The sequence below is a fragment of the Antechinus flavipes genome, chromosome 1 (genome assembly GCF_016432865.1).
Source record: "Antechinus flavipes isolate AdamAnt ecotype Samford, QLD, Australia chromosome 1, AdamAnt_v2, whole genome shotgun sequence".
Lineage (NCBI taxonomy): Eukaryota > Metazoa > Chordata > Mammalia > Dasyuromorphia > Dasyuridae > Antechinus > Antechinus flavipes.
The window spans coordinates 478763529-478789592 of record NC_067398.1 but is presented as its reverse complement, the minus strand read 5'-3'; the positions used below and the strand labels follow the sequence as shown (position 1 = coordinate 478789592).

Below are 26064 nucleotides of genomic sequence, written 5' to 3'. Positions count from 1 at the left end.
AAGCATTGTCCTAGAAGAGGCAAAAAGAAATGATATTAATAAAACATTTATTAAGTCTCTACTTTGTGCCAGGCAATATTATTGTTTGTCCTTCATTCCAATGGTCACTCCACTCAATAGAATAATAATATCCAGTAACCTTCATCTTCTCAGTGATGTGGTCAGTAAGGTCATCTGCTAAGAGACAGAGATGGACTCACATTAGGAATTTGAGCAAGGCAAGAATTCTGGCCTAAGTCATAGCAAGTAACAGTAAAATGATGCTGGGAAATAGAGAAAGATGAACTGAGACAAGAATCAGAGGCAATTAGATGGGTCAAGTGAAGAAAGCCCTGAACTGGGAGTCAGGAAGACAAGTATCAAATCCCAAATAGCTCTGGGTAAATTACATAGTCTCTTTTTGTTTCTGCAAAATGGAATAATCATAACAACACCTGTCTGTCTCCCAGGTAGAAGAAGAATCAAGATGATAATTGTAAAGTGCTTTGCAAAGAGCTATGTAAATGCTATTTAGAGATATTAGAATCCAACTTCTGTATATTCTGTATATAAAGAGGATTAATTAGTAAACATTCTTTACTGTATATTGTATATGGTAGGCAGTATGCATATGAAATCCCTCCCTTCAAGGATTTTATTTTCATGGGGAAAGTAACAAAAATATATACAATGTAAAATTTTTTTACTATATACTATACTATATATATATATATATACTATAACCCTCAGAGCGGGGTTGGAAGAACATCAGGCATCAGGAACCACGTAAAAGAAGGGTGAAAGGAAACTTGGAATTCTGAGAATTGGAGAGGAAAAGGAAAAGAGGAATTCTGGTCAGTGGGGACAGCCTGTCCATCAGCATAGAAATAAGAGATAGACTGCTGCTTGTGAGGAACAGCTGGGCTGGAAAGTAGAGTTGCAAAGGGGAATGATAGTAATAAATCTAGACAGATCAACTAGAACTAGATGGTGAATGGCTTTAAATATCAAACTGAAGGATTAGCATTTTATCCTAGAAGCAATAGGGAGCCACTGCAGCTTTTTTGAGTGAGAAAGTGGCAAGACCACAGGGGAATTCTAGGAATATTTAATACTTACGACTTGGAAGAGAAAAATAAAAGGGAAAACAGAGAAAAAGCACTTGGGCCATGTGCTAATCTAAGCAGGAAAATGAGTCTAATAAGAAGCCAAGAAAGTAATATTTCCCTCTTTATAGTGCCCCAATTTTTTTTTTTAATGTGTAAGGATACTGTATAGGGGAAACATTATTGATAGGTTTAGAGTTGGGCAAAACTGTAGAAATTATCTGGTCTTCATTTTATTTTGTGTGTTTTTCAGATGTGGTAATTAAGTTCCAGAAGTACAGATAGGCATCCTGTTTCTCTCCTCTTTCCCTGTGGAATTTGTCTGGTAAAATGAATTCCTGTGGCTGGGGTCACAGGATCCCCTATATAGCTGACATACTCTTCCCTCACTCTCAAAACACTAAAATAAGGGTTTTTCACCTCCAAGGAATGTGTGGATAGATAACAATAATTCTGTGAACTTAAGTGGAAAGAAAAAAATTTACATTTTACCAACTGACTTCGTAATTTAAATTTAGAATTTCTTTCCCTTACGAATATTGGCAAGAAACATTTTGAGAAAGAGCCCTTGAGATTGACCAGACTAAAAAAGAGTTCCATAACATATAAAAAATTTAAGAATCCTGTTCTGATTCCAAAAAAGGTTCCCATTAGAGTAACTGCTCCATTCTTCAGGAATCCATTTCTTCCTCTTTGAGGAAATAGAGCATCCTCAATGAGAGGAAGATTAGAGACATTTAACTTAGAGGTTGTCATATCCCCTTAGTACTGAAGAATCAATTTCCAATCAAGCTAAGCATGTCACCAGGTCACATAGATAGCACTTTAAGATTTCTGGTCTAGCTGAGCTGAGCACGTTCAAAGCCAGCCATGTCCCCTCCCCAATTCTCCCTGTAGTAGCTCTTTTCTTATGGTTTCTTGGTCTCCTGCTCAAGAGACAGCTCCTCTCAATTAAAAGTTTTAAGTGACTTGTGATTTCGCCAATAGAGAAGATTGCTTTTTTTTTTCCCCTCTGCCAATGATAGTATATAGTGTTTAAGATGATTAATGTGGAAGTAGCCCATAGAATAGATTGGGAGGAGGGCAACTGCAGTCAAAGGAGTTCTATAAGGAAAGTTTGCAGTGATACCTGTAGGAGGTAATAAGGACCTGAACTGAGTAAAATGAAAATGGATGTAAAAATATTATTTTTTTTAAAACACCTTTATATAGAACCCATTCTGTATGAGGCACTGTGCTCAATCTTATATAAATATTATCTCATTTGATCAGATGAGAGGTAAATGCCATTAATATCTGTATTTTTTCAGATGAAGAGGTTATAAGAAACAGAAATTAAGTGATTTGTTCAAACTCAAACATCAAATGTCTGAGCCTACATTTGATTTCAGTTCTTTCTGACTTTGGGCCCAGTGCTTTATCCCCTGTACTAATTGCCCCCAAAGCAAAATTATGACAGATTAGAGGATAGGAATTGTTTCATTTTTATATTTCTATTTTCTGTACGAACAGCCCTGGCATAGTATAGATGCATAATAAATAAATGCCATTTTCTGTCCAAAGTCTATTGGGACTGTTTTGGATAACTGAACCACTGAGAAGAATAAAGTCTTGCTATTATTGTGTATAAATAAATAAATGAATGAATAAATGAATGCCAATTGATTTATTGGATGTGGTGAATATGGGAGAGGTAGAAATCAAAGACCACTCGAGTTCCTACTTCTGAATGATGGATTGAATAATGTTATCATTAATGTAAATACTGAAGTCACAAAAATGAGGGTTGGAGTGAAGAGAGAGGTTTAGTTTTTAGAGGTAAGTTGTATTCAAATTGATGGAGTGCAGTTCAAGTGGAAATGTTCATTAAATGGAATGTGGGCCTGGCACTGCAAAAAGAGTCCAAAACTAGAGAGGTAGATATGTGAACTATTTGTAGATAGGACTTTTCTCAAATAAAATATACTGAGCATCAGCTTTACATAATATGCTAGTATTCCGGGCCAAGGCAAAAATCCTTGTGTGCATTAGAAAAAGATATCTAATCTCAAACACTGTTCCCTGTTCCAGAGCATAGAACAAATGCCAGGACAGCTCACCACGTTTTCAGTGGAGAGGTTACCAACTTAATGAATACATAAGAAGCTAGCTTAGATGAAAAGCTTTTGTTATGAAGGAAGTCAGCCATAGTATTTTATACATGGATTGAAATCCTAATATAATTAGTAGTAGTAGTGGTATATAAATGTGAAATATGTATGGTTTTGTTGATAGGATATTTTTCTTCCTTTAGGGAATTATAGGAGGTAATATCTATGTATTCAGAAAGAAGTTGAATACTGTTGATAAGTCACTGCTTACAATAAATTTAATGATTAAATCTGTGGAGAAATCCAAAATGTTCAGTGATTTCTTTATAACCCTTACTTCAAAAAATTCCTTCCAAGGTAATCTCTCTGTTTTTGAGATCAATTTCTCATTTTGGGGGTGTGTGTGTGTGTGTGTGTGTGTGTGTGTGTGTGTGTATTCAAAAAAGTAACTAAGATTGTCAGGAAAACTGGCCCTGCAAGTCAGTAAGTAGATCATGTGATTTCTGTCATCCTCAACATGTGCCCTCCCTCCCCTTTCAGTAGGGACATTCAGTGTGTCTCTGCACATGTTGTTCAGTAAACAAACTTCAGAGAACCAGACCGGACTGGTTCAGAGCAGCAGCTTCATTCACCCAGAGCCCTTGGAAAGGGCTGCCTTTGCGCAGCCTTGACGTACGGGCTTAAAGGGGAATGGAGAAGTTAGTATTTATGTTTTCATTAGTTCTTTTTATAGCCGTGAGCCAGCTGTAGCTGGTTAAGGTTAGCCTGGGCCCTCATTTAGTGTGCAGGTCTCTTACGCAGAATAAAGGGCTTCTGATGGAAACAGAGTTTGTTACTCATAGTACCACTGGCTCTGTTTACATGAAGTCACTTAGGGCTGTCATAGAAGATGATTTAGAATTTTTTTAAAAAATACAAACTCACCAGCACCCCTGTATGCTGTTTAGATACACCCTTAACGGCTAAGAAATCTAAGTAGTTTTTCCCATTTGAATTAACTTTCCCAACCTTTCAAGTCTCATTATTGTATTGAATTGAGATCTAGAATTGGTTCTTTTGGGATCTTTTCCACTTGGCACTCTTCAAATAGGGTGGGGAAAGTTGTTTTTCTCCTAGCCACATCCAGGAAGCATCATTTTATGGGGGTCTGAAATAATTTATGCAGCCTTTTCTGATGGTTTGATTTTGCTTTAGCTTTGTTCTAAGTCAAGAACTCTGATGTGAAGTAAAAATTAACTTTCTAAAGATCCCTTAAAAGTCAGTTAGTTGGAAATACTAAGAAAATCATTTTTTTTGTTGATGTAAATGGGAAATTAACCACACCTGGAGTTCAGGGTGTTTTTTTTAGTTTCCTGTGTTGCTTGTCTTTAAGTTAAAGGATATGGTATTAAGTGACTCAAAATTTGTGGGACCCACTTACCCAATATGATTTGAAACTATAAATTCTTTTCCCCATTAATGTTTAGTAATAGAGTTTATATAACACTTAAAAGTTTGCAAAGCACTTTATATATCTTAACTTATTTGACCCTCACAAAAATCTGATAAGGTAGGATGTAATTATAGTTGTTGTTCATTCTTTTTAGTTGTGGCTGACTCATTGTAACCCCATTTGGGGTTTTCTTGGCAAAGATACTGAAGTGGCTTGCCATTTCCTTTTCTTGCTCATTTTCAAATGAGGAAACTGAGTCTGATAGGGTTAAGTGATTTGCCTAGGATTATACAGCAAGTAAGTGACTGAAGCCAGATTTGGTTCTCTTGGCTCCAGTGCTGGCACTCTATCTACTACACCACCTGGCTGCCCAGGATATCATTATCCTCATTTAATAGACAAGGAAATTGAAGCACAAAAAAAACTAAATGACTTGCCCAGGGCCATACAGCTAAGTGTCTGATGTAAAGTTTTAATGTAGGTCTTCCTGATTCTGGCTCTATCATCTACTTTGTCACATAGCTGTCTCTAATTTGTTTTTTAAATTTAATATAGCTACCCAAACTAATCTGCTTGCTGACTCTCAAACACAACATTCCTTTTCCCATCTCTTTGCTTTTATACAAATACTACCTGCAGTACCCCCTCAAGTGCTCAGAGATCTGTGCTCTCACCATTGGGGATAAGGTGGATCACAATCTTCACACGCTTCCCACTCTTAAGAATGTTTCCTCTTGGCTATCTCTATGTGTGAATGGTACAAGCTAGATGGGGAGTATCTTTTTTCTATTCCTCCTATAAGGCATATAGTCTTTCTCTCATTGTAATGCAAACCAAGGAGAAAGCATTGCCTGCTCTACTCAAAATTTGAGTCATTCTTCCAAATAACTACAGCATTCACTTATTTCTGGTTCAGTCAATTAAAGAACTTTTAGTAAGCTCCTACTATATGTCAGTCACTGTCCTAGGCTAAAAGTTCATATTCTACTGAAGCATATAACATGTTCATAGGTAAGTATATAAAGGATTTGTGTAAAATAATACAAAATGATTTCAGATATGGGGGGTCTGGGAAAGGAGGATTCTAACAAGAGTGGGAGGGAGGGAATTAGGGAAGAGCTCATGAAGAAAGTAACTTCAAGCTAAGTATTCAAGAGTGCAAGCATTGTAAGCAATGGAGTTGAGGATTTATCTTGGTACATTTTTGGGGTGTTTTTTTCCCATTTTAGTAGAACCGAAGACTTTTGAGATTAGGGACTATTTCATTTTTGTCTTTTTATAGCTGATGCCTATCTTAGTACCTGACAAATAGAAGACACTTAATAAATATTTAGTAATTTGCAGTAAATTGACTTCTCCATGAAAAGATCAGCAATCACATTCCTAGCTCTTTGTTTACCTTGGGATATAGTTTTCAATTTCTCCACATGTGAAAATGAGGAGATTGGATTATTTAATCTATCATCTATCATTTTGAAGTCTTTACTAAAGTCAAACTTTCTATATAGATGCCATGACACTTCTGCTTCCCTGAGGGGGGGCAGGGAACTGCCTCTTTTCTTTGTGTTCTATTCTATATTACATTAATCTGCCATTTTATGGGTATATATATATACATTTACTGAGTGCTAGTAGATATAAGGAACATCTCAAGTTTAAGTAGTAAATGAACAGAAATAATCAAAACTCAGACATCAGAATCTTAGGATCCACAAAGAAAATATTGGGAAAATAAAAATGCATATACAAGAAAACATATATAACTCATAACAATGTAAAATTGTCATTTTTAATGTAAAAAACTTTCAGTTTTGCACATTCTAGTTTACTGAAATGATATTGCCTATCATTGATGGGCAATGTCATTTTATTGTATTTTATTGATTACCCATCAATAACAGTCTGTCATTTTTAATTACCTGTCAGTGACAAGTGATCTGCCATTTTATTGAGCTAGAATGTACAAGAAAGTTTATGTTAAATTTTTTACTTTAAAATCTATAATTTCTTATGTGTTGCATATTTTCTTATGTATGCCCTTTCCTTTGCCTATTATTTCTCTGTGGATCCTAAGAGTCTTGTGTTTGAGTTTTGATTATTTCTGGTTACTTAAGTTGTTGCTTATATCTATTAAAAACTCAGTATATCTGAGTATCTCAGTATATCTGAGAAGACAAGGCACATGCAAGAAAGCCAATGTTTTAACATGCCACATCAAGTCACTTTCTCATGAGAAAGATCCTGTTTCACCTGCAAATTAACATGAATACAGCGTGAGTAATTAAGTCCATTGCTCTATGCAATCATCATTTTCATTCCTGAGTGCTTAAGCATAAACTGTACATGTTGTTTAGATGATAAATGCCAAAAGCAGGAACTTAAATGAAAATGCTGTTGTTTAAAAAGAAAAAGAATTATACTCTGTAAGGGGAAAGTAGATAATATTAAGTTCAGCAAAACTTATCTGCCTGCCTCAATAATTATTAGCATGTAGCTTTCTCCTCTTCCCTGAGAACCTAGAATTTTGCCACTATTACCATGGAGAAGCCAAGGGAAGTCTGACTTTCTTGCTCTTGTTTTTCTCTCTTTGTTTTTCAGTTCTGTCTAATTGTCTCTTTGAGTCATTCATCAGGTATTTATGAAGCACTAGCTATGTACTAGACACAGTATAAGAAAATATCATAGGTCTACATTCCTTAAAAATATGCATTTATGCATACTTTGTCTAAATATTAAGTACCTATGATGGCGGCTCAATTTCTTGGAGTTAAATTTGTCTACTCGTGTCAAACTCCTGATGCTTTTCCATTTCATGACCTTATTAATGTGAGTATATTTGGCAGAACATACAAATGCTTCTACTTTTTTTGAGAATTAAGAAAAAAAGTGAATGTGGGACAGTACTGAGTTTATGAGGAACCCTCTAACAAATACATTAGGAAAGATGGCAGCAAAGATCTGAAAAATACTTAGTAAGTCTTTATTTTCATGCATTCCAAATAGTGAATGTACATGAAATTGATTTTTAAAAAGATTTAACAACAACTTTTTAAAAGTAAAAATATTTTTGGAGCAGAATTCATGATTTTTCTCCCATGGGTTTACATTACTCTCAAAAGTGCCAAGAAGTAATGAGCAATTTCCTTTCATAATTATAGTTTATTTTCAAGGAGGCCAATTAGTTATCACTTAGTTTTAAAATGACATATAAACTTTTTAAATCATCCTAGTGAGATCAGTATCCAGAATTCACCTGAGGACCATGCCATAGAGATGAAACTTGAACATCTTTATTGCTTTAGATGAGTTAAGTGATGATAACCATGAGCATTTATAGTATTATTTGAAAACTGGCCTTGTAAGGTTTTAAGACATAGAACTGAATGTCCTGCCAAATCTGGATGCAGGAGTCACAGATGTAAAAGAGATTTCTCCCCTCCTCTCAAAATAATTGAACATATTTTAGGTTAGACTTTTTAGGATAGATTAACCTTAAATTAATGGGGAAGGAAGGAAATAAGAGGAGCGAAAGATTGAGGAAGTGGAAGTTCTATAAATGTACAATGTAACTTTCTTTTCTATTGTATAGAAAAAAATGAATTTACATCTGTTCAGTTCTGTAATCCATTTCTAACTCTAGAGAAATACTAAAGGGTACCACCATCACATACATCTCTGCAATCAAACTGCTAAGAAACTGACATTTTTGAAACTTGAGAGACTTGAGTTGCTCTTAGAAAAATGGGACAACAAGAGCACCATCTCCTGCCTTGCCCCGGTTTATACGGTTTGTGCAAAATCTGCCCAATCAGTATGTGAATATGCATGGCTAGTTGAGTTAGACAACATAAATGTAGAAGTACTGGTTCCACTTTCTCCATGGAAGACTCCATGGTACACAGGAAAAGAACGTGGGCTCTCAAGTCAAAGGATCTGGGTTCAAATCTCTCCTCTTATGCTTACTACCTTAAGTATTATAACCTCCCTAGGCCTCAGTTTTCTCATCTATAAAATGAGGATGTTGAACTGGATAATCTCTAAGGTCTCTTCCAGCTCTAGGTCTATTACCTTATGATAGATAATAAGAAAACAAATTTTGGCTCAATGCAAAGAATTTCTTGGGTTTGTTTGTTTGTTTTTTGATCTTTTGTTCTCAAAAAGGACCATGACATCAGAAAGGGGATGCCATGCAAGTGAATTGCATTTTTGGGGGAGGGCTGTGCAAGATCACCTGCCTCACTTTCCCCTTCAGAGCCATCTGGGTCTGGTGGCCAGATATAGATCAGGACAGCCAGAGATGATCTTCATAAAGGGCTTAATAACAGGATAATAGAATAGACTGACTAATGAGGTAATGAGTTCACTGTCGGTATAAATATCCAAAAAGAAGATAGAAACCTATCCCATCCCTTAGAGAAGGTATTCACACATTGGGAGGAGGTTGAGCCAAAAAATTTATTTGTCAAGCATTTGTTAAGCATGTGAGGTACAGAGCTAGGCGTTGGGAATATAAAAACAAACACAGAACAATTCTTGCTCTCAAGGATCATATATTTTACTGGAGTAACAATAGATATATTGATAATATGAAATGAATAGGAAAAAATCAAAGTAGGTTTAGTGGATGGGGAAGGAGATGAATACTGAGGGGATCAGGACAGGCTGAATCAGGAAGAGTGTGGATAGGTAGAGCAGACAGCCTGTGCAAAGGCTTGGAGATGGGAAGTGTGACATCTTATATGAATAAGAAGTATCCTGGTTTGACCAGAACATAAAGTTTAGGGAAGGAGTGTAGAAAATGCTCAGAAAGATAGGCTGGGATCGACTGTGAGGTCCATTTCCATTTCAGGATTCTATTTTGTTAGGGGTATATTCCATATGTACCAACTCTCAGTTCACTTAGATTATTTGTTTCTGTTCTTTGAGAGTTGGTACATATGTTTCTGCAGAGGGGAGCCTTTTTAATCACTACAAACATTGGAAAGAGCACTGAAGACATTATTTGAATATTCAGATATTTCTTGTTGGGCACCCACACTGATTTGCTTTACATTTAAAAAAAAAAAAAAAAAACATCTGCTTTATTGTTTTTAAAAGGATGCTGAGTTGAACCTCAAACTTTACAGGGAAAGTTCTGTGAAAGAATGTGATAAGCATAAACACTTGAAAAAAGTAGTTATCTTTTCTAAGATCTAGTGACACTGGCCTCTTTACTCCATCTCTGACGCCAGGCATTTTCTCTGTCTGTCCCCCATTGCTGGAATGTTCTCCCCCCTGATCTTCACCTCCTGGCCTCCCTGTTTCCTTTTTTAAAAAATTTTTGAGTCATTTTTCAGTTGTATCTAACTCTTCATAATCCCATTTGAAGTTTTTGTGACAAAGAGATAGAGTGATTTGCCCATTCCTTTTCCAGATTATTTTATAACTGAAGAAACTGAGACAGAGTTAAATGACTTGCCCAGGATCATACAGGTAATAAGTATCTAAGCCAGATTTGAACTCACATAAATGAGCCTTTCTTACCTGAAACCCTATCCTCACATAAAGTCCCATTTTCTTCAAGAAAACTTTTTTCTTTTTTTTTTCCCCCTGGCCTTCTTCCTGCCTCCTGAGGCTTTTTATAGTTTATCTCATTTATATCTTGTTTATATATAGTTACTTGCACATTGTTTTCCATATTATATTTTATTATAATGTATTATATTACATTATATCATATCATATAAACTCCTTGGTGACAAGGATTGTTTTGCTCTTTTTTTGCATACCCAGCACTTACTACAATACCTAATATTAGGTGCTTAATAAATGCTTATTGACTTCACTTATCAAAATAAAGTTTTCTGAAAAATAAACCATAAAAACAATATAATGGAATTGAGCCATCCACCTTCTAGATGGGCATAACTATATCAAATTACTAATATATTTAAAGAATGGGATATTTATATCACACACACATATGCGTGTATGTGTGTGTGTGTATACATACCTATACCTCTTTCTTTTAAGAACACATAAATAATATTTCCCTGTAATTTTACATGACTAGAAAGTGAATGATTGAGTTCCCTAATTTCATTTTTATGTTTTACTTTCCATGGAATAATTCATTTTGGTGACTAATTCCTATTCCAGTAAGAGAGAGGAAATAGTTCTTAGGATTAGCTATGTAAATTCAGTGTATAGAAAAGAAACTTAAACATAGCTTCCAGATATCAGTGAAATAAATTCCTTGGAAGTTAATGCAAAACAACCTTTTTGGTCAAAAATGTGGCATTTGTGGGAGAGGTTTCCATTAGTAAGCTATTTTGAAGGAGGAAAAGACCCGTATCTTATATTTCATTGGCAGAGAACTCCCTCTACTAAAGAAATCATCAAGTGTTCTTGAAATTAATAGTCTTAAGAATGTTATCTGAAGGAATAAGAATTTAAGTGATTTCCCAGAGTCACATAGCCTACATATATATATATATATATATATATATATATATATATATTTATTTCAAAGGAAGAATTTGAATCGAATTCTTTCTGCTTCCTTCAGCAGGTAAGTGGCACAGCGGGTAGAGTGCTGGACTAAAACTCAGGAATACCTAAGTTCAGATCTAGTTTTAGACCTTTATTAGTTTTATGTCCCTGGACAAGTCATTTATTCTGTCTGCCTCAATTTTCTCAATTGAAAGTTATAATAGTATCTACCTCCCAGAGCTGTTTTGAGCATCAAATGAAAGAATATTAGTAAGGCACTTAGCTCTGTGCTTAGCACATAATAGACACTTTATAAATGCTTTTTTCCAGCCCTTTGCTAGACCATGATGGATAGTCATAAGATTGTTCTTATATGCAGTATTTAGTTTTACCTCCAGATGATCTTATTCTTATGTCTTTTTTCTATAAATAGATTAGAGCACAGCAGTAGCATGTATATTTTACTATAGGATATTGAAAGTATGTTAGTACAGATAATCCTAATACATTTGCATATTTAAAATTTGTTTAACTAAAAGTTGTCATTTTTCAGGACTTTACAAAATACAATGCTGAAATACAATAGTGAAATTGAGGGGAGGGAGGGAATATGGAACTCAAAATATTTTTAAATGAATGTCAAAATTTTTTGTTTATATATAATTGAATTAAAAAAATGAAACCAAATTAAAAAAAAATCATTCACCATCACTACCAAATCATAGAGCATAACAGAAATGACATTTGAGAATGCTTCTTCAGAAATGACTGATTATAATATTTATACTACACAGACTTTTTTTCTTATGGATTATCTTTCCAAATATGTTTTCATTGTTCTTGAGTACTGAACTTGCCTACTCTGAAAATAATAGCACTGATTTCTGCCCTTTGCTATGCTATGAAACAAACAGTAAATAAGCATTTATAAGTATACACCCACTGTGTACCAGGCACTAAGTTAAATGCTAAAATAAGAGTTGGTCAAAGTTTTCACTTTCATCTTTCCTCTAATGTTCTCTATACCTACAAAAAATAATTACCTAGGATGTTCTTTCTGGTACACAAATTGTCAACAAGCATTTATTAAGCATTTACAATGTTCCAGATATTGTTCTAAGCTCTAAGTTCTAAATTATGAGCAAAAAAAACCCCTCTTCTTTGCCCTTGTGATACTTAGGTATCCAGGCCAGAGCACAATGACAGAATCCAGGGAGTTAGAATGCTGGAAGGAAAATGAATCCTGGCAGGCCCTTCCCCAAAATGGAGACCTTCAGAAGGTACTCAGAAGGAGATTAGCTTGGTAGAGGGATATTCCAGAATGAGAAGGCAACTAAGTCATAATGGTAAAGTTCAGGGAATCAAAACCATGTTTTAGAAGGGAATGAAGCAAATATATGCATATGATGATGATATATCACATTTGATCTTTACAGCAACTCCAGAAGATAGGTACTAGTATTACCCCCATTTTATAGTTGAGGAAACTGAGGCAGAGTTGAATGACTTTCCCAAAGACAACAAAATCAGAGAATATTTAGGGTTGGATTTGGTCTTACTGACTCTAATCCACCTAGCTATTTCTTTATATGCTCTCCTCTTCAGATTTTCCTATTATACTTTTTCTGTTAATTTCCTTTACCCATCATACTGTACCTTATAATATGCTTCATTCCATATGCATTATTGCATATTCTACATATAATAGAATATAAACTCCACCTTGGAATACCTGAAATTAGTCCAGAGCCTTGTATGTAATAGATGCTTAATAAATGTTTGTCAATTTGCACTGACCTCATCAGTTGAATTCTCACCAAAAAGTATTTTATCTTCTTCAATATGAATCAATATGTGTTAGAAGTCTTCTATGTATATTATACCATATCTTGTATTTGACAAAAGATAAATGATTTGATCAAATAGAGCTGTTTTTTATTTCTTCGAGTTAATGGCCTAGGGTATTAACATATCTTGAACAAAGATAATTAAATGAATGTGAGTATATTCAAGGGTATTTTCAGTGCAGAAATGCCAGGAAAATTTATTTCCTTTCCTAAATAATTATCTCCCCAGAACAGTAAAATCCTCCTGTGCCAAGTACAGGCATAAAGACATAAAGACATTATAACCAATATTGTTTCTCAGTATGATCATAAATACCTCATAACAAAATGCTAATATAAAATCTTGGAATTATAGTTTTAAAACTAGAAGAGACAATAGATGTTGTCTTGATCAGCCCTCTCATTTTATAGATGAGGGTAGACAGACCTTGAGAGATTAAGCATTTTGCCAACGATTACCAAAGTTAGATCAGAGATTCAGAGCTGAAAGGAACTTTGAAGAACACTGAATTCAACCCTTCTCTTTACAGTTTAGGAAATTGAGGCTAGCAGGTTAATTGCCCAGAGTCTCACAAGGAGCAAGAGCCAGGATTTGAAATCAAGATTTCTTGACTCCATGTCCAGCCACACTACCTACTGTGCTATATTGCATCTTTACCCTTTAGTTGTCAGCAAAACAAACAAAAAACTGCTGATTAAAAAAAAAAATCTTCAAGTCACCTAAGCTCTAAGCTGACTCAATTTCTCTATCTAAAGAGTGAATTATCCTAGAATTTTGAGAGACTGAATAATATAGTATAAAAGTGAGTATAAGATTAAACTAGTTTAGCCCTCAGTTGAAGACCTTCCAAGGATAACAAAGACTTTGCAGGACCTTCGCAGAATGGTAAAGGGTCCTTGGGCTAGATTGTTTATCCATATTTAAGAAAGCTCTGTTTATTTGGGGATTCTAGTGGCCTTGAGGAAGGGACTTACATGTGAGTTTTTTAAGATCAGGGAGGGAGAAAGCAAGACACAATTAGATGAACATGCAGACCAGAGAGAATCAAAAAAGAAAAATACATAACAGGAATGGACTGGAACAAACACCAGGCCAAACCAGCAGATGTAGCAGTTGTTGAGAGTAAAGTCCAACTCACACTTCCTTGTTTCTCTCATTTTACTATCATACAGCATTGTGAAAATTTTATTTAATTGTTATAAAGAACTTAAATGTCCATCCCTCTCTTCAGAACATTCTTTCTACACCAACTGGCTCAAAGAATGTTTGAATGTTTTTGATATCTTTATGTTACATAATACTTCTAATAACTTTCATGACTATTAGTGATTTTTATCTAAGCCTAATAAATTCATGGCCTAATATTGGAAGAGAAGAAACCATTTCACTTAAAAAAAGGATTTCTCTGCTCTTGTTCCAGGATGAGGGCAAGCTGATTGAAGATTCTGCATTTTTGGTCACTGCTGAGAATAGTGCAGGGCACAACCTTTAGACTTATAAAGTCACAATGAGGAAATGAACCAGTTAGTGAAGAGGGGTAGAAGTTCATTTATTTGCCCCCAAGTGCATCTGAAACACACTGCAAATCCCAGAGGGCCACACTAACAACTGAGAAAAAAATAGTTGTGGTTAAGAAATGCAACTAAACTCATGTCAATTATATGAAAGAAACTCATGAGCGCTCAAGTGAATAGTAGTACTGTATTTGAAGAGTTTGGGGCATATAATTCTGGATCTTAAGGTACTATTTGAGTCCCAGGGAAAAATATTTTTTTCTTAAAAAGGTTTTCCACATTTTGTCTTTAAATTGTTACTTTTTCTATATTTATTTCTGTCATTTAAAAAAAAACCACCCAAAAAACAACTGTCCTGAAGGAGTTGCTATGATCTCCTTTCTTTCCTGGACCACTGAGTTTTATCATTATCAAATAGTGCTAAATGCTTATATAGCCTTTTACAATAGCTGTGTGAGAATCGTCTCAGCATTGCTTGACATCTGAAACAGCCTTCTTGTATGCATCTGTCTGTACCATTCCAGATCTGAAGTATAAGCATATCTTTGCCTCCCTTTATCTCTCCCTACTATTCTTCTTGACTGCATGCCAGTGTTATCTAGCTCTCTAAATCATTTCAGGATATTATCTTTACAAAAGGTCCCTATTCAAAATAAGGTTTCTCAGTATGTTTTACCATCCCTTTTTATGGGCCTCTGGTGCCTAAATACTATGACTTCTAAATTCTGCAGTCGTGGTATTAAAAGAATGCACATTCTTAAATACTTTTTTTTTTTAAGTTTGACTTGATAGCAACTAAGTATTTTAACTATTGCATACCAGATGATCTATTTCATGGGTTATACTCTCCACCAGTTGAATTATGGCCTTTCCTGACATCTTTGTGATATTGTGCCCACAGCATTCTCCTGTTATTCTTACAGGATTCTACCACTTTTCTCTATTCATGATGCCCCTATTTTCATCTATTCCTTCTGTTCATATAATATGAACTAAATAAATGTACTGGTTGTTCAGTCATTTTTTATCCATTTCCAACTCTTCCTGACCTCATTTGGGGGTTTCTTGGCAGAGATACTAGAGTGGTTTGCCATTTCCTTCTTGAGCTTATTTTCAGATTAGGAAACTAAGGACAACAGTGTTTGCCTAAGTGTCTGAATTTGAACTTAGGAAAATGAGTCTTCCTGACTCCAGGGCTAGCACCCTATTTATTGCACCACCTACCTGACTACTAAATAAGTAGGATAATAGGGTTGCCCCTGAAATTGATGTATCCCCACTTTGAAATATTAGTGACATAAAATATAGGTTCATTTAAAAACTAATACATAAAGAATAGAGACAAGAAATAGGAAGTAAAAAGTTCTGATAGATAATGAAAAAAATTTTGTTGGGAGAAAGTTACAAAAAAGTCAATGTAAAAAACGTGAAGATTATAGGCGTGATTATGGATGTGATTGTGTCATTCCCAAGAAAGAAATACAGCATTATAAAAATGCCTTTAGTTGTCTGATTCTTGAGCTGCTTTGAGTTAAAACACGCAAATGAGATGGGGGTAGTATGTGGTCATAGGTATCAGGCATTTCTCCATTTAAAAAATGTAAAGCTTTAAAATCTAGCTCTGCTGTTGAGTTCAGGAGGCCAGAGAGTCCTGAGCAAGCTGCTGACTTCTCTGTTCTTTAAAACCATACTTCCTTCTTAGAGTGGCATGGTAGCTAAATATATCCTATTAGGAAACTAGTTGCTAAAGTGCTGGGAACCTTTGGAGGAAGTGGCTGTACCATCTTAGAATTCATCATAGATAAAGAGGGGAAACATGGGTATAATCTAACACACCCAAATTAGTGGGAGAGCCAGTTCCAGAAAGTTCAGAGAAAGGATAGAAAAGTAACATCCCATAATTCAAAATTCTCCAGGGGAAGTCATCTCAGAAGAAATGAGATATTCTCAAGAAATAACTCCAGAAGATTTTTGAATGATTATTTATTCATTTTTGATCTTCTTTTTAAATTTTGAATTTCAAATTCGCTTTCTCCCTACACCACTCACTGAGAAGGCAAGCAATATGATATCAATTATACATATGAAATCATGGAAAACATTTCCATGTTAGCCATTTTTAATCATTTTAAACCATTTTAAAACAAGGAAAATAAAGAAAATGAGAAATTTTTATTTCACTTTGCACTAAGTTCGTCAATTTCCTCTCTGGAAGTAGATAAGATTTTATCATCATGAGCTCTTTGGAATTGTCTTGGATCATTGTATGATCAGAAAAGCCAAATCTTTGACAGTTAATTATCATTAAAACATTTCTATTACTGTTTCCAATGGTTTCCTGGTTAGCCTTGCTTCACATTGCATCAGTTTATTTAGGTCTTGCTATGTGTTTCTGAAATCACCCCCCCTCATCATTTCCCACAGCACAATAATACTCCATCATAATCATATTCCACAGGTTGTTCAGCCATTCCTCAGTTGATGAGCATCCTCTCAATTTCCAATTCTTTGCCACCATAAAAAGAACTGCAATAAATATTTTTGTACATATAGATTTTTCCATTCTTTAATGTCTTTGAGATATAGAGCTTGTAGTGATATTGCTGGGTCAAAGAGTATACACAGTTTTATAACCCTTTGGGCATAATTCTCTAGAATGGTTGAAACAGTTCACTACTCCACTAGCAGCTGATTAGTATACCTATTTTTCCTTCATCTCCTCCAACATTTGTTACTCCCAGTAGCTCTGAAATGGTACCTTAGAGTTGTTTTAATTTACCTTCCTGTAATTAATAATCAGTACTGATTTAGAACATTCTTTCATATGACTATAAATTGTTCTTACTCCTTCTTCTGAAAACTTCTTGTTTGTATCCTTTGACCATTTATCATTTGGGTAATATCATATTTTTTTATGAATTTGATTCAATTCTATGCTTAGTATATATTTGAGAAATATTTTATTAGAGAAGCTTGCTTAAAATTTTTTTATTACTTTATTGTCTATGTACTCTTTGGAAAATGTAATTCCCTTAATTATTCCTTTTAATTAGATTGTTTTTGCTTTTGTTTTCTCTGAGGTCATGATTGCTACTCCTGCCTTTTTTTATTTCAACTGAAGCATATTAGATTCTGCTTCAGTCCTTTATTTTAACTCTGTGTGTGTCTTTCTATTTCAAGTGGGTCTTTTATAAACAACATATTATTGGATTCTAGTATCTAATCCATTCTGCTGCTTCCTTTTTCAGGGGTAAGCTTGTCCTGCTCATGTCCATTTCTCTGTAAACTCTTTCTGACCAGTTGTTCAACTTCCTCACTTTCTCTATGCTGAGAATTCCCAAAGCCTCTGCTACTGCTATGGCCACTTCTTGTGATCATTCCTGTGATCTCACAGATTCTCCCATAGTGCGACAGCTTCTCTTGCTAACCTCCTAAGTTTTCTTAGGACAGAAAAAAAGTCTTGCCTTGACCTTTTATTGACTATGCTGCTCCAAAATTTGATTTGAGACATTATTTTAAAGGTGCTTGGAGGGGGATGTTAAAAGAGTTCAGCTGGGTTGTCTCTAATCTACCATCTTGGCTCTCCCACCCATCCATCCAAGAAAGAATTTCAAACAATTAATACTGATGAGAAAGAAAATAGGGAATTACTGAAGAAACTGATGTGGTCACATAGAGAAGTTGATTTAATTTTTTTTGAGACCTATAAAAAATGGTGTAAAAACAGCAGATTTCTAAATATAATTTTTTTTTAAATTAGAATTATCTATTAAGAATGTCAGGAACAGTAAAGCCCAAAATGAGCTAAGATGTGAAGAAAATTAACAAGAAAAATGTTTTAAAAACTACCGAGGTAAGCAGAAAAATCAGAGAAAGTATGGGAAGATATTCTCAGCAGGGAAAGTGTGCTTGGAAAAATGATAAAAGATGCCAGAGAAAATAACTAGTCAACTCTTTTGCTTCCATTTGCTCATCTAAGGAGAATGATCTTCAGATTTCTAAGTATTTAACAAAGACAATGACTTAGGGAATTGAAATGCAAGATTAGTAGAGAAAGAGTTAAGTATGATAGCATCTAGATTTTCTTAACAAGTTTGAGTCACAAGATCTGAAAAAATTCCACTTCAAGATATTTTTTAAAAACCACCAATATAAAACACCTGATGCATTTCTTTGCTAAGTTGTTGTCTGATTTTTGACAATTTTTTAAAGAAGAGATCCTTCATAGGAGTGGTGTTGGGCAAATTTCGCCAGTTCTGTGAAATTTGAATAGCCACTTATAATTTAATCACATAGCCATCCCTTTTTACCCTCCCCTGAAGTGGGTAGCTACCAGCCAGTCATTCTGCTTTTTGGACAATTGTCATCTCATTTGCTTATCAGAGAAGAAATTTGAGACACTTTAGCCCAAAACTATGTTTGACCAAAAGTTCTTTCTTTCTTTCTTTCTTTCTTTCTTTCTTTCTTTCTTTCTTTCTTTCTTTCTTTCTTTCTTTCTTTCTTTCTTTCTTTCTTTCTTTCTTTCTTTCTTTTTTATTACAACATCCTCAAAAATCTTTGCTTAAAGCCCTCCCTTTAGAGGGAGCTCACTACATTATGAGGTAGTTCATTCCTCTTTTGTACCATTCTCATCATTAAGCAGTTTTTTCACTCACTTTTTCACACACTTTTTCACTCACACCAAACCCAAATTGTCCCTTCTGCAGATTTCATCACTCTTTCCATGTTCTGCCCTTGAGGACTAAGAAGAAAAATAAAAATTCTTCCATATGATAGTCTTTTCAGTACAGATGCTATTGTCATGTCCTTCTTTACTCTTTTCTAAAATGTGTTAGCTTTATTTTTCCAGCTTTGTGTTCTCTACAACTGGAGAAGTATGACATCTTTGCCTCCATCCAGGTCATAGAATAGTAAAAGCTCAACTTCCTTCTGCCTTGACGTTGAGCCATTAATTGGCAGCTCTGTGTCCAGTTAGTCAAGCAGATCTGAATCTGAATATGCTATAATTCAACTCCTTTATTTTCAATCCCATGAGCATGTATTGAACACTGCTCTGTACCAATTACTGTGTTGAATGATAGAGACAGGATAGAAGATAGAAAAAGGAGTATCATGAATATAGAAGAAGGACACAGTTTCTATAAGATTAAGATCAAGGTAAAGCTGTAGTCACTATATTATGGGATTTCAGTAAAGCCTTTGGCAAATCCTCTCATGCTGTTCTAAATGAGATAGAGATCTTATTTCAGCAATCTTGTTATTGGGAATAAGCTCCATTTTGTGGTAGAAAAAAGAAAGAGAGATAAGAAGGTAGGAAGAAAGGGAGGGAAGGAAGAAGGAAAGAAAGAGAGAAAGAGGAAGGAAGAAAGGAAAGAAAATGCATGCTTAATGATTAGGAAATATCTGAACAAATTGTGGCAGATAGATGTAATGGAATACCATTATAGGGAGAAAAGTGACAAATATAAGGAATTCTGAGAAATATTGGAAGATTTATATGAACTGATACAAAGTAAGCAGAAGCAAGAGAATATTGTTCCCAATGACTAATTTAACTTTAAAGTGTACTAAATGGCAGCTCAAGTCAGAAAAATTTCAAAGATCCAGTCTTGACTCTAGAAAATAGATTTGTGGTTTGCCTTAAGTGTTATTTTTATGTATAGGGTGTGGGACAGTGAGAAATGGATTATATTGTTGTGGTTTAAAAAATAAAGATATTTAGACTTTTAAATACCCACACACATCTACACAATTCTAATACCACAAATGTCAACCTATTCAACAAACCACTAAAATAATCATATCTAACAGTGTTTACAGGATTCCACATCATGATCCCCCACCTCTCTACTGAGACTCATTGTAATTCATTATTTGTTCTTTGGGACTGACATTGTTCATCACTAGTAATCCAAGTTTGGCTATCTTAATGTTTTTATCCTCTTTTACTATTCTCTTTCAGCCTTTCTTTTGCTTTTATTCTAGCTTATCTGCTTCTGCTTGAATCCTCCACTTCATCTTTCAGTTTCTCTGAATCCTGCTATGTTTCCCATCCCCAATTCTAAACTCTGTTCTTCCTTTCAGTTCCAAAGCCCTCCATGTTATCCTCCCTTTTTTCTCCCACTTTTTCAAGACTTTTAAGGTCTCCTAATTCCTTTCCTATAACCTCTTTCAGGAATCAATTTATTTTACAAAGTTTTCTTTGTGTTTACCCCTCCATTGCTTCTATGAAGCAAATGTATTGCCATCCACTTATGTAAGATTTTATAAACAAGTTTATATTTTAAACTAATGTTGCCTTTGCCTACCATATCTCTTCACTTTGCAGCAAGATTAAATATTTCTAGCTTAGGTTTTTTGTTTTCTCATTAAAACAGCTGACTTATATCAGTTCGAGTCCCTTGGAAAATGATGATAGTCTATGTTATCTGTTATTTTATCCATTTCTCATTTTTCCTATTAATAGCTTGTTTAAATAGACCAAGTTGAAGAAGTTTCTGTTGCATTTATCTTCATCATTTTTCAAGTCTGTTCAATGAATCTCTGTTGCTCACTGAAGAAAACTCAGACATCCTAACCTGACCTTCAGGGCCCTCCAGAACTTTATGCCAACTTGCAAATGTAGACACAATTTATACCATCTGATTTCACAGATTCTATATTCTGGATAAGTGACCACTCATGCCTGATACATGATAGCAAGGTGATGCAGTAGAAGGAGTTCTAGATTGGGATTCAGTCAGTGAACTTGAATTTGAATTCTACCTCTAAGACTACCTACCCAAGTTTATCGTGGGCAAGTCACTTATCCTCTCTAGACCTCAGTTTGCCCACCAGTAAAACAAAAAGGTGGACTTGACAACCTCCAAAACTCCTTATAGGACCTATATACCCCTCTCATCCCCTCTCCTAATTCCATAGATGAGGCTTTCTTTTGCTTGAATGCTTCTCCTTTACTGAATTGTTCCCTATCTTTTAAAGCCTCAAATGCTATCTTCTCCTTGAAGACTTTCTTGATTCCCCCAGGTTAATAATATTTCCCTCCCACTTCCCTACCCCAGGCTTCATATGACTCATATCTTCATAGGACCTTAGATTTGGAGTTGGAAGAAATCTCAGAAGATTTTTTGTAATTCTAACCTCCATTTTTACAGATGAGAAAACTGAGACCCAAAGAGATAAATTCAGTTCAATTTATTAAACATTTAATAAACATCTACCATGTGTCAAGCACTATGCTAAGCCCTGGGGATATAAAGAAAGGTAAAAGACTGTCACTGTTTCCAAGGACCTTACAGTCTAATAGAGACACAAAGTACAAACAACCATATACAAACAAAATGCAGACAAGAAGTGATAGTGAAGAAGAAGACCATTCTAAGCTATGTAAAGACAGGAAGATGGAGGAGGAAATGGGGAATTTGGGTACTAACTGATGAACTGAAATGTTGCAATGTGGACCATACTGAGAGCAATAATGCAAGGTAAAACTTGAAAGATGAGTTGGATCCAAGTTATGAAGAGTTTTAAAAACTGTGCTAAAGAATTTTTATATTATCCTATAAGCAACATTACTGCTGCCCCCCCCCAAAAAAAAGATGCCATGTATATAAAATACCAATTCATTAAGGTTCTACCATGGTTTTTGTTATGAAGCATTTTAAAAAAATAAACAAGCACTTATTTTCTCTCCTTCCCATTACACTGAAAAAGTAAAACCACTGTAACATATATACAAGGTCAAGCAAAAACAACTTTTCATGTTAGACATGAACAAAAATTGTGTATTACAGTCTTGAAATGTCTAGTCCATTGCTTAATCTATAAATGCTTAATAACTATGCATTGACTGTCATTGTTGAATACACATGACTGCAGGAGACAGAATTGCAAATGACACAGGACTGTACAATTGCTTGTTACAAGTGTATGGTGTTTTAAAAACCAAAAAACTATATTAGTTCAGAAATTAGGAGAACTGGCTTCTAGATCCTAGTTTTGCACTAATCAGCTCTCTCCATACTGTGTCTGTCATCTTTCCCATCTCCACCCCATTCCTAATCCTTGGACTTTGTCCTTACTCTGATCTCTGATAAGTGAACTTTTGCCTTATCCTGCCTGGAACCAGGCTTCTAAGTCACTTACTTGTAGACCGTCTTCACACCATCTGACAAATGGAGTATCCACTCCCCATCTTCTGCCTTTTCATTTGTTGTCCTCACTGATTAAAATAAGCATTTTTTTTTAAGGCAGGGACTGTCTTGCTTTTATTTACATACCCTGCTCTTAACACAATGTTTGGCAAATAATAAGTGCTCAATAAATGTTCTGTCTATCTTAACTGACTTTTTTTCTGGCTGGACTTCAATTTCCTTATCTGTACAATAAAGAGATAGAACTAAATCAAACATTCTATAATCTATGTAAACTATATTTAAAATATATATATTCAGCTAGATGTGATTATACCACCTGTAGTCCCTGCAACCAAGGATACTGAGACTGGTAGATCAATCAAGTTTAGAAGATCTGAACTACAGGAGAACTAAAACCAATTTGGGATCTATATTAAATCTAAATAGTCTGTAAACATTTATTAAATACCTACTATGTGCTAGGCCCTGTGCTCAGCACTATGTTTACTAAGAAAGCCAAAAGATAACCCTGCCCTTAAGGAGTTCACAATCTAAGAGAGAAACTTGAAAACTGTATTGTGTATCAATGAGCTATATACAGGATAGAGAAGAAATAGTCAGTAGAGAGAAGGAACTAGAATTAAATGGTATTAGAAAAAGTTTTCTGTAGAAATAAGATTTTAGCTGGGATTTCAAGGAAGCCAGAGAAACCATAAAATGAAGTTGAGAAGGAACAACATTCCAGGTATTGAGGACTGCCAAAGAGAAGTTCCTGGAGCGGAAAAATGAAGTTTCATCAATATGGTGAGAATCCAAGATATTGGGAGCCAGTAGGCTGCCTAAAGAAAGGATTTGAGAGTGGCCATAGAATTTTCTGGAAACCCAACTTTAAGAAAGAAAGAAAGATGAAGGAAGGAAGAGAAAAAAAAAGAAAATCAGAAATATCATTGCATGATGAACTGATCAGTGATGAACAGAACCAATTACACCCAGAGAAAGAACACTAGGAAATGAATGTGGACTGCTTGCATTTTTGTTTTTCTTCCCAGATTATTTTTACCTTTCTAAATCCAATTTTTCTTGTGCAACAAGAGAACTGTATAAATATGAACACATATATTGTATTTAAGATATACTTTAACATGTTTAACATGTATGAGACTGCCTGCCATCCAAGGGAGGGGGTGGAGGGAAGGAAGGGAAAAGTTGGAACAGAAATGATTCCAAGAGTCAATGTTGAAAAATTACCCATGCATATGTTCTGTCAATAAAAAGTTATAATAAAAAAATAAGTAAATAAATCTAAAAAAAAAAAGAAATATCATTGCAATATTGAAAACATATTAGCCTTTTTTGCATATGACCAAACAATTAAATAACCATTGCTACCAACAAGATCCATCCTAGAATATCAAAATAGCAGATTTTTAAAAATAGTATAAAGAATGTCTCTCTTTAAAATAAAACGTACTCTGTGCCTGATTTCCCCTTTATCTATTTAGTGTTATAGAATATACTATGTTCTGCTGGTTAATTAGCTACAGCATTCTTCCCTTCCTGTTCTGACTTGTGTAATATTACTGTTCATGTTTACATAACTGTTGCCTTCTATTCCAGAGGTATCTATAATTCAGTAGTAGTAGGTGAAATGTTTCCTGTGTATATTGTAGACAGGAAACATTGACATTGAAAGGACCTCTGATCTTTGTCAGTTAGAGATCCAATATGAATGCCATTATTAAAAAAGGAAAGATTTGTTGTTCCTGTGTCAACTAAAATATTCCTTCAATGAAATTGCAATATAAATGGTAAAGCAACGCTTATATTCTTCATCTTTTGAATTATTAGGGTTTTTTTTAAATAGTTTACTTTGTTCAACTACATAAACTTTTTATAGTCATCCATCATAGATACTGACAGGGAGACGCTCTTTAATTGCCAGTATTTAAGTTATAAGTACAGTGTCAACAGAGCGATAGCGGGTGTGGTGCCAGGGTGTTTGGGACCTGTGGGTTTCCCCTCAGTGAGTGGTGGGTACAGCAAGGGATATGTGGTGGAAGAGCTGCCCCAGCTGTGACATCAGCCCTCCCTCATCTACCTCCTCCTGCTGTCTTTGGTGGTAGAATCAGGGTGGGTCAGAGGTGGGAAATCTGGGAAATGAGCAGTAGAATGGTGTCATGGAAAGGCCATTGGATTTGAGTCAGAAAATAGTTTAGCTTACTTTCCCATTATCCATACAACTAACATTTCTGAACATCATTTTTCCCACGTGTGAAATGGGAAATCATAATTGTACTTTTCTACCTCACAGGGTTGTTGTGAGAAATACACCTCTTAAACTATAAAATTTCATATAAACATGTAATTATTACTATTATTATAAATAACAAATATAATTTTGTTTTGGATACTATAGCTCAAGCTTCCAAACTTTCCAAAGAAGATGAATAGGGACAAGATACATATAAAGTAGAATGGAAAATTATAGTAGTAGTTGCATTTTTTCAAGAAACTTTGTATGATTTTGTCATGTGCAAAGGAAGCTATTAGAAATGTTAAGGCTTTAAAGTAACATTTTGCTATGTAATTAAGCAAATGTTTTTTCTGATAGTTAACAAACAAGATACATAGTTGGATCTTTTCTAAACCTTTCTGTTAATTATGTTTAAAGATAGAGGGGCAATATAGAAGATCTGGATTTAAATCCTATCTCCATTATCATCTGCATCTGTGGGTCATTGACTAAGCATTTATTTACTATTTATTATTTATTAAGTGCTAACAGGAATAGAAAGAAAGACAAAAAGATAGTCTCTGACTTCAAGAAGCTCATAGTCAAATTCAAGAGGCAAAAAACAAGCTTAAATAGAAAAGAGGAGGAAGTACTTGAATTGAGAAAGATTAGGAAAGGCTTCCTGTAGAAAGTAGAAAGAAAGGGACTTGGAAAGAAACTCAGAAAGTCAATAAGCAGAGATGAGGAGGGAAGGAGAACATTTCAGGCATGAAGGATAGACAGTGGAAATTAAAAATGACTTCATCTTTGTATTGTTCAAGAAAAAGGAGGAAGATCAAGATCAACGAGAACATGGTAGGGAAAAAGCAGTATTAGGACACTCATGAAGTCTCTCTTAAGAACTTTAGAATCAATTATATGATATGGGAGACACTGGCACAAGACCGCCCAGCAAAGGGCACCTTCATCAGAGAAAGTGCTGTGCTCTATGAGCAAAACAGAATTAGATTAGCCCCCCCAAAAAAAACAAAACAAAACAAAACAAAAAACATGAGATTCACAAAATTAGAGAAACTACCCTCAGAGTGGGCTATTTGTGTTCTACTTGTGGCAGAGCATTTTGTGCTCATATTGGTCTGATCAGTCATAGTCAGACTCACTGTAACCAGGTTCTAACATAGTGATGTCATTTTGGTTTTCTTCCAGAATAAAGGACCAAATAATAATAAGAAAACTGAGAAGATTGGGAATATGGG

General features: G+C 34.8%; 1 protein-coding gene and 1 long non-coding RNA gene across 2 annotated transcripts in view; one reads left to right on the top strand and one right to left on the bottom strand.

Moving 5' to 3' along the window:
• Positions 1–26064, top strand: part of SPIDR (scaffold protein involved in DNA repair) — a 531639-nt gene that overhangs the window by 351428 nt on the left and 154147 nt on the right. The window lies entirely within an intron of this gene.
• Positions 31–25968, bottom strand: LOC127543894 (uncharacterized). Its single transcript, XR_007949327.1, has 2 exons — positions 22586–25968; positions 31–177 (listed from the first exon to the last, which is right to left on the bottom strand). It is a non-coding gene; the product is annotated as an uncharacterized LOC127543894 (long non-coding RNA).